Source organism: Panulirus ornatus, chromosome 20 (assembly GCF_036320965.1).
Source record: "Panulirus ornatus isolate Po-2019 chromosome 20, ASM3632096v1, whole genome shotgun sequence".
NCBI classification, from domain to species: domain Eukaryota; kingdom Metazoa; phylum Arthropoda; class Malacostraca; order Decapoda; family Palinuridae; genus Panulirus; species Panulirus ornatus.
The window spans coordinates 50413315-50426748 of NC_092243.1; the positions used below are offsets into that span (position 1 = coordinate 50413315).

General features: G+C 39.8%; 1 protein-coding gene and 1 long non-coding RNA gene across 2 annotated transcripts in view; one reads left to right on the forward strand and one right to left on the reverse strand.

Moving 5' to 3' along the window:
- The window catches only part of LOC139755999 (uncharacterized), a 91662-nt gene extending 87124 nt beyond the window's left edge, over positions 1–4538 (reverse strand). The window contains 1 exon segment of the mRNA XM_071674923.1: positions 4402–4538. The gene's annotated coding sequence lies outside the window, so the exon portion shown is untranslated.
- The window catches only part of LOC139756000 (uncharacterized), a 107765-nt gene extending 102879 nt beyond the window's left edge, over positions 1–4886 (forward strand). The window contains exon 3 of the long non-coding RNA XR_011714238.1: positions 4449–4886. This is a non-coding gene — a long non-coding RNA (uncharacterized lncRNA). The remainder of the gene's footprint in view (positions 1–4448) is intronic.
- The last annotated feature ends 8548 nt before the right edge of the window (positions 4887–13434 follow it).

A 13434-nucleotide genomic window follows, 5' to 3' on the forward strand; every position in this document is an offset into this window, starting at 1 on the left:
TGCTGTTCAATTTGTTTATGGGTGTGGGGGTGAGGAAGGTAACTGCAAAGATCTTGGACAGAGGTAAAGGTTTTGTGGGTCAGGGATCTGGGAGGTGAATCAGATGTTGTAGCTGATAATATGGCGCTGGTGGCAGATTCAAGTGGGGAAACTGCAGAAGCTGGTGTCTGAGTTTGGGAGAGTGTGAAAGGAGAAAATTATAAGTAAATGTGATTAAAAGCAAGGTTATTGGGTTTAACAGTAGAAAGGAACAGGTGAGTCTGAATAGAGAAAGCTTGGAGGAACTAAAGTGTTTTAGACACCTGGGAGTGGACATGGAACCATAAAAGCTAAGGAAAAGCATAGGATGGGTTAAGAAGCAAAGGTTCTGGAAGCATTGAAAAATGTGTGGAAAGAAAGGTCACTGCCTGATAGGGTAAAAATGGGTATGTTTGAGGGTATAGTAGTCCTGACAGTGTTTTATGGATGCAAAGCATGGGTAGAAGAGCGTGAATATGTTGTATAGTAAAATATATGAGGACAATATGTGATGCAAGAGGGGTTGACTAAGTAATAATAGGGTAAGAGAGAGGTGAGGTAATAAGAAGAGTATGGATGAGAGAGCTGAATAGAATGTGCTAAAATACTTTGGAGATCTGGAGAGAATGAGTGAGAAGTTGACAATGAGGATGTGTATCAGAAATGGTTGGAAGAGTATGGATGAGAGAGCTGAATAGAATGTGCTAAAATACTTTGGAGATCTGGAGAGAATGAGTGAGAAGTTGACAATGAGGATGTGTATCAGAATTTGATGGCTCAAAGCAAAAGGGGGATGAAATGAATAAGATTTTGAGTGCTTAGGGCTTTGAAAATGCAAAAGTGTGAAAGGATAGAGTGAATAAGTGTGATATGATAAACAAGGGGTGACTGTATATAAGTTGCATTCTATCATTGTGATACATCTTTTATTTCTTTTTTATGTTATATGATTATCAATTCATTGGCAAGAGAAGAACCTTCTGAAGAGAACTGTGGAAAAAATACTGTATTTGAAAAATACAACATATCATTTTATCAAATATAATTTGAATGTTTTGAAACTATCATGATTGGTAATGTTCAGAAGGATGTAAGACCTATGTATGTTTTACTTATTTTCTCCAATAACTTTCTGAATTCATACAGTTATAAATTCAGGCATCCAATAATTTTCTGAATTCGTAGACTTATAAATTCATGCATTAAGTAAGAAGCTACTGATGAAAATTCTGTACAAAAGCTAAATGAAAAGTAGAATCTACCATATCACTGGAGGGGTGCAAGCGACACAAGCTGACTTGGAAAAGAAGTAAAAAACATGTACATGTTATTTTGAATTCAAATTCTAGAGATCTTCAAATGTTGGAAGTTTTACCCATGCTAAGAAAAATGATACCATGGTATTCTCCAGACTAGCAAAAGCACAAGAGAAAATTCAGTGAAACTGCACAGAAAGGTCCAGACTATAGATAAGATAAAATTTCTCTAGCCAGAGAAATGTTTGAGAATAGAATAGTTTCTTGCATGTAATATATGCCAATACCTGTACTACAGACAAAATTAGTAAAATTTCATAAAGTGGATGTGCATTTTCTATATCTAACCTAAAGACTTCTTTTCGATATCAAATAACTTGCTAAGAGAAATATGGGGAAGAGGGAAAATAAGGGGTTAGATAATAAGTATAAATAATCAAAAAAACATACAGGAGGGTAAAAGGTGTGCAAGAAATAGAGTGAAATGGAACGATGTGGTATACTGGGGTCGACGCGCTGTCAATGGATTGAACTAGGGCATGTGAAGCATCTGGGGTAAACCATGGAAAGTTTTGTGGGGCCTGGATGTGGAAAGGGAGCTGTGGTTTCGGTGCATTACACATGACAGCTAAAGTCTGAGTGTGGACAAATGTGGCCTTTGTTGTCCTTTCCTAGCGCTACCTCTCGCACATGTGGGGTTTGTCATTTCATGTGCGGCGGGGTGGCGGTGGGAATGGATGAAGGCAGCATGTATATGTGCATATGTATATATGTATATGTGTGTATGTATGCGTTGAAATGTATAGGTATGTATATGTGCGTGTGTGAGCGTTTATGTATAAACATGTGTATGTGGGTGGGTTGGACCATTCTTTCGTCTGTTTCCTTGCGCTACCTCGCTAACACAGGAGACAGCGACAAAGTATAATGAAAAAAAATACATAAAAAACAAGATAACATATTTTAATGCTATAGATGTTTTGAGGGTTCAGTTACTGGGATATTTCATCATTATCAAAACATATACTCCACTTAATTCATATTGTTTGGAAGGTAAACAGTAAGTTCAGATGGCTGTAGAGAAATAGGAATCTGATCTTGTGTGGGACAGGTCATACTAACATTTGTTTGATCCCTATATCCTTATTAACATCAACTCACAAACATATTTGCAAAACTTGGATTCAGTCAGATTAAAATTTTGCAATGCATGACATTTAGTTGAATGCAACATTAATAAAGGAAATTAGGTTTTTCTAAACCATACAGGCTTCATCTGTGTATTGACCGACAAACTGAATAAGGCTCTATAGAATCTGATCATTAAATTTAAGGGAGAATAAAAAGATGTTTTGGAAAGAGGTAAATAAAGTGCATAAGACAAGAACAAATGAGAACATCGGTGAAGGGGGCAAATGGGGAGGTAATGACAAGTAGTGATGAAGTGGTAAGGAGATGGAGTGAATATAATGAAGGTTTGATGATAGAGTGGCAGATATAGAGTGTTTTGGTAAGGGTGGTGTGCGAAGTGAGAGGGTTAGGGAGAATGATTTGGTGAACAGAGAAGAGATAGTGAAAGCTTTTTGAAAGATGAAAGGTGGCAGGTTTGGGTGGTATTGCAGTGGAATTTATTAAAAATGGGGTGACTGTGTTGTTGATTGGTTGGTAAGGATATTCAATGTATGTATGGATCATGGTGAAATGCCTGAGGATTGGCAGAATGCATGCATAGTGCCATTGTACAAAGGCAAAGGGGATAAAGGTGAGTGTTCAAATTACAGGAGCACAAGTTTGAGTATTCCTGGGAAATTATATGGGAGGGTATTGATTGAGAGGGTAAAGGCATGTACAGAGCATCAGACTGGAGAAGAGCAGTGTGGTTTCAGAAGTGGTGGAGGATGTGTGGATCAGGTGTTTGCTTTGAAGAATATATGTGAGAAATACTTAGAAAAACAAGGATTTCTATGTAGCATTTATAGATCAGGAGAAGGCATATGATAGGGTTGATAGAGATGCTTTGTGGAAGTCTTTAAGAGTATATGGTGTGGGAGGTAAGTTGCTAGAAGCAGTGAAAAGTTTTTACCAAGGATGTGAGACATGTGTACGAGTAGGAAGAGAAGAAAGTGATTGGTTCCCAGTGAATGTCAGTTTGCGGCAGGGGTGCGTGATGTCACCATGGCTGTTTAATTTGTTTATGGATGGAGTTGTTAGGGAGGTGAATGCAGGAGTATTGGAGAGAGGGGCAAGTATGCAGTCTGTTGTGGATAAGAGGGCTTGGGAAGTGAGTCAAAGTTGTTGTTCACTGATGATACAGCACTGGTGGCAGATTTGGGTGAGAAACTGCAGAAGTTGGTGACTGAGTTTGGTAAAGTATGTGAAAGATGAAGATTGAGAGTAAATGTGAATAAGTGCAAGGTTATTAGGTTCGAAATGATTGAGGGACAAGTTAACTGGGAGGTAAGTTTGAATGGAGAAAAACTGGAGGAAGTGAAGTGTTTTAGATATCTGGGAGTGGACTTAGCAGTGGATGGAACCGTGGAAGTGATTCACGGGGGGGGGGGGGGGGGGGGGGGGCGAAGGTTCTGGGGGCTTTGAAGAATGTGTGGAAGGTGAGAATGTTATCTCGGAGAGCAAAAATAGGTGTTTAAAGGAATAGTGGTTCCAACAATATTACATGGTTGCAGGGCATGGGCTATAGATAGGACTGTGGGGAGGAGGGTGGATGTGTTGGAAATGAAATGTTTGAGGACAATATGTGGTGTGAGGTGGTTTGATTAAGTAATGAAAGGGTAAGAGATGTATTACACCTATAATCGCACTTTGTATTAACTCTACACATTGTAGGAAGTCCATTGGGGCCAATTCTGTTAAATTATACTGTGTAAAGCACATCCATATTTTACAAGTTTAATGCCAGACTCAATAAGCATGTGCTAGACATGGGGATATATTACAAACACATTAACTTAAAAAAATAAGTGTAATAGTTCTACTATACAGTATACATTAACTTGAAAAAATAAGTGTAATAGTTCTACTATACAGCATAAGCAGTACATAAGTCTGTTGAGTATTTTGAAGCGAGAATCAAAGGTAGCACTTTAAACCTGTAGGGTTCATTAGCTACCTTTAAGTATTGCTTGTCGTCACACTTCATGGCTGTTTGTCCTACAGACTGCTGACGGTCAGAGTAAATCTGGGTTAACTACTCAAGAAGACCAAAGATGAGAGAAGAGCTGTTGCCCATAGGGTCACCTCTACCTTCAGAGTCATGCCTTTCTTGTCCGTCACCATTACCACAGTTTATCACCCTGTGCCACGTTTGTCTTCATCTCTGTTTTTTCCCTATAAGGGAGAACGGCTGCAAGCACTAATGTGATGTGGCACAAGAATTCTGATGGCTGAGTTACACTTTTCCTGTGTGATCGGGTAGCAACTCTATTCTGCTTAACTCGCATCTGACCACTGTAAACGGGCCTCACGTATTACTGCCACTGGCCCTCACATAGTACAACAAAGAAGTGCAATACAAAAATATATAACCAATATCTTCATCTAAACTTTTGTCACCATTGTATTCTATAAATATTAAATAAAACTAGTTGTACACAATTTCGTGGGCATTCAATTCCCTGCTGCTGAGAGTGTGGTGCCGGAGGCGAAAGTCGTCTGTCTGTTTTTGTTTACATGGCCAGATGATCGACCTGGCCAGCTGGGAGCCACATACACACATGGCCAAAACACGGAAAAATTGCATGTCCTCGTATTTCCCAGCCGATAACCTACTATTATTTCCTCAGAGGATATTTGGAGAGAAACAAACTGTGTTTTCCAACAGCACTAAGGAATATCGGGAGTGACTGGGTTACACCCTTGATGTTCGCTACCTCAAACAAAATTTTGGTATTTATGTATTTACGTTAATGTTCATACATGAATTACAACAGAAAAATAGACAAGGTATTTAAGTCACATCAGTTACAAAATTGATAAAACTTTATTGAACACCTCTAAAGATACGGTGGCATTACATATCCTAAAATTCAGGTCATTACCAGATATATGAACTTGCATATCCTCCCCACCCCACTTTATACTTAAGTATGTTCCTTATTTCATACTGGATACATACTGGATACTCTCTTACATGAATCTGTAGAAAACTTTGCATTCATTTTCTTTATGAACATCGATACATAGTGGCACAATATCATTTCAACAAAACAATCATTTATTATTCAAGAGTATTTTAGGGATATGATATCATTTGATTTGATGGACAAAGTTCAAATCCATAGATTGATTACTGGAACAATACAAGTTCATATGTTTAAGAATAACATTTCATTTAACTTTGGTTGGGTATGATATTTTGTGTTTTTTCATTTTAATTAACCTAACCTAAAGAAATTAGTATTCTAAGTTTGTTTGCCTATGGAAGTTGGGATGAGAGTATCATTAACCTTTACCGAGAATAAAAAGATGTTTTGGAAGGAGGCAAATAGCATGCGTAAGATAAGAGAACAAATGGGAACATAGGTGAAGGGGGAAAGTAATAACAGGTAGTGATGGAGTGAGTATCTTGAAGATTTGATGAATGTTTTTAAGGATACAGTGGCAGATGTAGGGTTTTTTGGTCGGGATGGTGTGCGAAGTGGGAGGGCCAGGGAGAACGGTTTGGTAAACAGAGGAGGTAGTGAAACCTAAGCGGTTCGATATATACTTACTAACTCAGTAACATCCCCCCCCCCCCCCTTGTTAAGCACCCCTCACCTTCCAGTGCTGCCTGTCGAACGGGAGTAGCAGGCTAACGCAACCGAGGCGTCCACTACCCGTTACCACAAACCGCCCTCAGGAACTAGTACCAACCCTTGCAGCTTCGGAAGGACGACCAAGTCCCGCTCACCACAAGCGCATAACGGGGAAACACCTTCTCCAGCCCGATGACCGAGACTAGGATGTACAAGGCAGGCATCTGGCTATCAACCTGTGCTCTTGGACCACATCCTTTGCAGGGAGAGGGTCCAGATTAGGGCTTTCACAGAGCATACCTCTCGGTCCCGGTAGGAAAGCCCAAACCCTCTGTACTGTACTTGGCAGCTTGTTCCATGAATCTACTACCGTATTCACGAACTAATATTTACCCACATCCTACCTGAATCTATTTTTTTCTAATGTAAATTAATTATCTCTTGTCCTATCAGGTGGTGCCATTCTAAGACCGTTATTTATGTTAACTTTATCAGTACCTTTCACCCAATTAAAGATTCACTCATATCCCCTTTAGCCCTCCTCTTCAGTGGGTTTTTAACCTTTCTTCATAAGTGGGGTTTCTAATTCCGGGATAATTTTTGTCATTCGCCTTTGTACTATCTCTGAACAAGTTGCAGTATATCAACTGCATAGGATGGAGCCCAAAACTGTTCCGCACATTCCAAATGTGATCTCAGCAACGCAAGATAAAGTTGCAATAGTACTCAAGGGGTTTTACTGCTTATTAATGAACCCTAACATCCTATTAGCCATGAAATACACTAATACATTGTTGCTGCGGCTTAAGATCCTTGCGCACTCGTACCCCTAAATCTCTTTCACGTGTTTTACCAATATTAATATTGTCCACTCTGTAATCAGTGTTCCTATCTTCATTCACACTAAGTGTTCTACGTTTATATATGTTGAATTACATTTTCCATGTACCCTACCATTCTGATAATCTATTTAAGTCCCTCCGCAAATTCACTTAATTTTCATCGAGTCAATTACGGCCCACATTTTTGTAACTTCGGCATATTTACTGAAGTCGCTGTTTATTCCCGTATCCAGATCGGTAATATATATAACGAACAAGAGCTGCCCAAGACTGATCCCTAAGAAACACCACTGGGTATATTGCTCCAGTCTGAAGTTAGTCAATTCACGCGTACCCTCTGTTTTGTTAGTGAACTACCTCCTAATCTACATATACACTACTCCCGATGCCGTGTGTCGCTATTTTTCTAAGCAGATGCCCATGAGATACTCTTGTCAAAAGCCTTACTTAAGTCTAAGTAAACAATATCATAACTAATTCGGATCAATAGTTTCAAATACTTTATTAAAGAGGGAGAGAAGGTTACTGTGACATGACTTTCTTTTGTAAATCCATGTTGATAATCCCCAATGAGTTTGTGATTCTCCAAGTGTTCTTGTATTTTGTCCGCTATAATTGATTCGAGATATTTCCCCACAGTTGATGTCAAGATGATAGGACGATGATTAGAGGCAATAGATCTATCCTTTTCTTAAAGATGGGAACGGCATTTGATGTCCTCCATTCCTTAGGAACTACGCCTGATTCTCGAGACTGTATAAACACATTTAAGAGCAGAACACTTCCATTCTTTCAAGACCCTCGCATAAATACCATCTGACCCAGAACTCTACTTTTAATCGTTCTAATTGTTTCAAGATATCAAATTCATTAATCTTTTTTATCGCATAACTATCCGCTTTCGTCCCCCCTGTAATTTGCTCTGGAACCAGAAGGTTTGTTATTATCTTATACTTAATCGCTGTTTCCCGCGTCAGCGAGCTAGCGCAAGGAAACAGACGAAGAATGGCTGGAAACAACCCCCCCCCCCCCCCCCCCCACACACACACACACACACACACATATTTTTTTTTTTCCGCTGTCTCCCGCGTTTGCGAGGTAGCGCAAGGAAACAGACGAAAGAAATGGCCCAACCCCCCCCCCCATACACATGTATATACATACCGTCCACACACGCAAATATACATACCTACACAGCTTTCCATGGTTTACCCCAGACGCTTCACATGCCTTGCTTCAATCCACTGACAGCACGTCAACCCCGGTATACCACATCGCTCCAATTCACTCTATTCCTTGCCCTCCTTTCACCCTCCTGCATGTTCAGGCCCCGATCACACAAAATCTTTTTCACTCCATCTTTCCACCTCCAATTTGGTCTCCCTCTTCTCCTCGTTCCCTCCACCTCCGACACATATATTCTCTTGGTCAATCTTTCCTCACTCATTCTCTCCATGTGCCCAAACCATTTCAAAACACCCTCTTCTGCTCTCTCAACCACGCTCTTTTTTATTTCCACACATCTCTCTTACCCTTACGTTACTTACTCGATCAAACCACCTCACACCACACATTGTCCTCAAACATCTCATTAACAGCACATCCACCCTCCTGCGCACAACTCTATCCATAGCCCAGGCCTCGCAACCATACAACATTGTTGGAACCACTATTCCTTCAAACATACCCATTTTTGCTTTCCGAGATAATGTTCTCGACTTCCACACATTCTTCAAGGCTCCCAGAATTTTCGCCCCCTCCCCCACCCTATGATCCACTTCCGCTTCCATGGTTCCATCCGCTGCCAGATCCACTCCCAGATATCTAAAACACTTCACTTCCTCCAGTTTTTCTCCATTCAAACTCACCTCCCAATTGACTTGACCCTCAACCCTACTGTACCTAATAACCTTGCTCTTATTCACATTTACTCTTAACTTTCTTCTTTCACACACTTTACCAAACTCAGTCACCAGCTTCTGCAGTTTCTCACATGAATCAGCCACCAGCGCTGTATCATCAGCGAACAACAACTGACTCACTTCTCAAGCTCTCTCATCCCCAACAGACTTCATACTTGCCCCTCTTTCCAAAACTCTTGCATTCACCTCCCTAACAACCCCATCCATAAACAAATTAAACAACCATGGGGACATCACACACCCCTGCCGCAAACCTACATTCACTGAGAACCAATCACTTTCCTCTCTTCCTACAAGTACACATGCCTTACATCCTCGATAAAAACTTTTCACTGCTTCTAACAACTTGCCTCCCACACCATATATTCTTAATACCTTCCACAGAGCATCTCTATCAACTCTATCATATGCCTTCTCCAGATCCATAAATGCTACATACAAATCCATTTGCTTTTCTAAGTATTTCTCACATACATTCTTCAAAGCAAACACCTGATCCACACACAAGGGAGCAAATGGGAACTTCAGTGAAGGGCGCAAATGGGGAGGTGATAACAAGTAGTGGTGATGTGAGAAGGAGATGGAGTGAGTATTTTGAAGGTTTGTTGAATGTGTTTGATGATAGAGTGGCAGATATAGGGTGTTTTGGTCGAGGTGGTGTGCAAAGTGAGAGGGTTAGGGAAAATGACTTGGTAAACAGAGAAGAGGTACTAAAAGCTTTGCGGAAGATGAAAGCCGGCAAGGCAGCAGGTTTGGATGGTATTGCAGTGGAATTTATTAAAAAAGGGGGTGACTGTATTGTTGACTGGTTGGTAAGGTTATTTAATGTATGTATGACTCATGGTGAGGTGCCTGAGGATTGGCGGAATGCGTGCATAGTGCCATTGTACAAAGGCAAAGGGGATAAGAGTGAGTGCTCAAATTACAGAGGTATAAGTTTGTTGAGTATTCCTGGTAAATTATATGGGAGGATATTGATTGAGAGGGTGAAGGCATGTACAGAGCATCAGATTGGGGAAGAGCAGTGTGGTTTCAGAAGTGGTAGAGGACACACACACACACACACACACACACACACATATATATATATATATATATATATATATATATATATATATATATATATATATATATATATATATATATTTTTTATATGACTGTATTGTTGTGACTGTATTGTTGACTGGTTGGTAAGGTTATTTAATGTATGTATGACTCATGGTGAGGTGCCTGAGGATTGGCGGAATGCGTGCATAGTGCCATTGTACAAAGGCAAAGGGGATAAGAGTGAGTGCTCAAATTACAGAGGTATAAGTTTGTTGAGTATTCCTGGTAAATTATATGGGAGGATATTGATTGAGAGGGTGAAGGCATGTACAGAGCATCAGATTGGGGAAGAGCAGTGTGGTTTCAGAAGTGGTAGAGGACACACACACACACACACACATATATATATATATATATATATTTTTTTTTTTTTTATATATCCCTCAAAGGCCCAGTCCTCTGTTCTTAATGCTACCTCGCTAACGCGGGAAATGGCGAATAGTTTAAAAGAAAAGAAAGATATATATATATATATATATATATATATATATATATATATATATATATATATATATATATATATATCTTTCTTTTCTTTTAAACTATTCGCCATTTCCCGCGTTAGCGAGGTAGCATTAAGAACAGAGGACTGGGCCTTTGAGGGATATATATATATATATATATATATATATATATATATGTATATATGGTATTGCAGTGGAATTTATTAAAAAAAGGGGGTGACTGTGTTGTTGACTGGTTGGTGAGGATATTCTACAATGTATGTATGGATTGACGGAATGCATGCATAGTGCCATTGTACAAAGGCAATGGGGATAAAGGTGACTTCAAATTACAGAGGTATAAGTTTGTTGAGTATTCCTGGGAACTTATATGGGAGGGTATTGATTTAGAGAGTAAAGGCATGTACGGAGCATCAGATTGGGGAAGAGCAGTGTGGTTTTAGAAGTGGTAAAGGATGCGTGGATCAGGTGTTTGCTTTGAAGAATGTATATGAGAAATACTTAGAAAAACAGTTGGATTTGTATGTAGCATTTATGGATCTGGAAAAGGCATATGATGGAGTTGATATAGATGCTTGTGGAAGGTATTAAGAGTATATGTGTGGGAGGTACGTTGCTAGAAGGATGTAAGGCATGTGTACGAGTAGGAAGAGAGGAGAGTGATTGGTTCCCAGTGAATGTCGGTTTGCGACAGGGGTGCGTGGTCTCCATGGTTCTTTAATTTGTTTATGGATGGGGAGGTGAATGCAAGAGTTTTGGAGAGAGGGGTAAGTATGCAGTCTGTCGTGGATGAGAGGGCTTGGGAAGTGAGTCAGTTGTTTCCTGATGATACAGCGCTGGTGGTTGATTCGGGTGAGAAACTGCAGAAATTGGTGACTGAGTTTGGTATAGTGTGTGAAAGAAGAAAGCTGAGAATAAATGTGAACAAGAGCATGGTAATTAGGTTCAGGAAGTTTAAGGGACAAGTTGATTAGGTAAGTTTGAATGGAGAAAAACTGGAAGTGAATTGTTTTAGATATCTGGGAGTGAATTTAGCAGCGGATGGAACCATGGAAGCGAAAGTGAGTCATAGGGTTGGGGAGGGGGCGAAGGTTCTGGGAGCATTGAAGAACGCGTGGAAGGCGAGAACGTTATCTCGGAGAACAAAAATGGGAATGTTTGAAGGAATAGTGGTTCCAACAATGTTGTATGGTTGTGAGGCATGGGCTAAAGATAGGATTGTGCGGACGAGGGTGGATGTGTTGGAAATTAAATGTTTGAGGACAGTATGTGGTGTGAGGTGGTTTGATCGAGTAAGTAATAAAAAGGTAAGAGAGATGTGTGGTAATAAAAAGAGTGTGGTTGAGAGAGCAGAAAAGGGTGTATTGAAATGGTTTGACCACAACGAGAGAATGAATGGGGAAAGATTTACAAAGAGGATACATGTGTCAGAGGTGGAGGGGAACGAGAACTGGGAGACCAAATTGGAGGTGGAAGGATGGAGTGAAAGAGATTTTGATCGATCGGGGCCTGAACTTACAGGAGGGTAAAAGGCGTACGAAGAATAGAGTGAATTGGAACGATGTGGTATACCGGGGTCGACGTGCTGTCATTGGATTGAACCAAATGGCGTCCTAGCTTCGTCTCTTCGATGTATATCAAGTGACTTATATTTCTCCCCTGATGATGTGATTATTACACGAAAGTGCACTTGGGAACTTATCGTGTTTCATTTTCCCCGTGGACTCATAGGAATATCTTGATCGCGCAAAATTGTGATCCTTTCCAATATATATATATATATATATATATATATATATATATATATATATATATATATATATATATATATATATATATATATATTCTTTTCTTTCTTTTAAACTATTCGCCATTTCCCGTATTAGCGAGGTAGCGTTAAGAACAGAGAACTGGGCCTTTGAGGGAAATCCTCACCTGGCCCCCTTCTGTTCCTTCTTTTGGAAAATTAAAAAAAAAAAAAAAATGAGTGGGGAGGATTTCCAGCCCCCCGCTCCCTTCCCTTTTAGTCGCCTTCTACGACACGCAGGGAATACGTGGGAAGTATACATGTGTATGGGGGTGGGCTGGGCCATTTCTTTCGTCTGTTTCCTTGCGCTACCTCGCAAACGCGGGAGACAGCGACAAAGCAAAAAAAAAAAGAGAAATATATATATATATATATATATATATATATATATATATATATATATATATTTTTTTTTTTTATACTAATCGCCATTTCTCGCATTAGCGAGGTAGCGTTAAGAACAGAGGATGAGGACTGGGCCTTTGAGGGAATATCCTCACCTGGCCCCCTTCTGTTCCTTCTTTTGGAAAATTAAAAAAAAAAAAAAAAATGAGTGGGGAGGATTTCCAGCCCCCCGCTCCCTTCCCTTTTAGTCGCCTTCTACGACACGCAGGGAATACGTGGGAAGTATTCTTTCTCCCCTATCCCCAGGGATATATATATATATATATATATATATATATATATATATATATATATATATATATATATATATATATATATATCCCTGGGGATAGGGGAGAAAGAATACTTCCCACGTATTCCCTGCGTGTCGTAGAAGGCGACTAAAAGGGAAGGGAGCGGGAGGCTGGAAATCCTCCCCTCATTTTTTTTTTTTTTTCCAAAAGAAGAAACAGAGAAAGGGGCCAGGTGAGGATATTCCCTCAAAGGCCCAGTCCTCATCCTCTGTTCTTAACGCTACCTCGCTAATGCGAGAAATGGCGATTAGTATAAAAAATATATATATATATATATATATATATATATATATATATATATATATATATATATATATATATATTTCTCTTTTTTTTTTTTGCTTTGTCGCTGTCTCCCGCGTTTGCGAGGTAGCGCAAGGAAACAGACGAAAGAAATGGCCCAGCCCACCCCCATACACATGTATATACATACGTCCACACACGCAAATATACATACCTACACAGCTTTCCATGGTTTACCCCAGACGCTTCACATGCCCTGATTCAATCCACTGACAGCACGTCAACCCCGGTATACCACATCGATCCAATTCACTCTATTCCTTGCC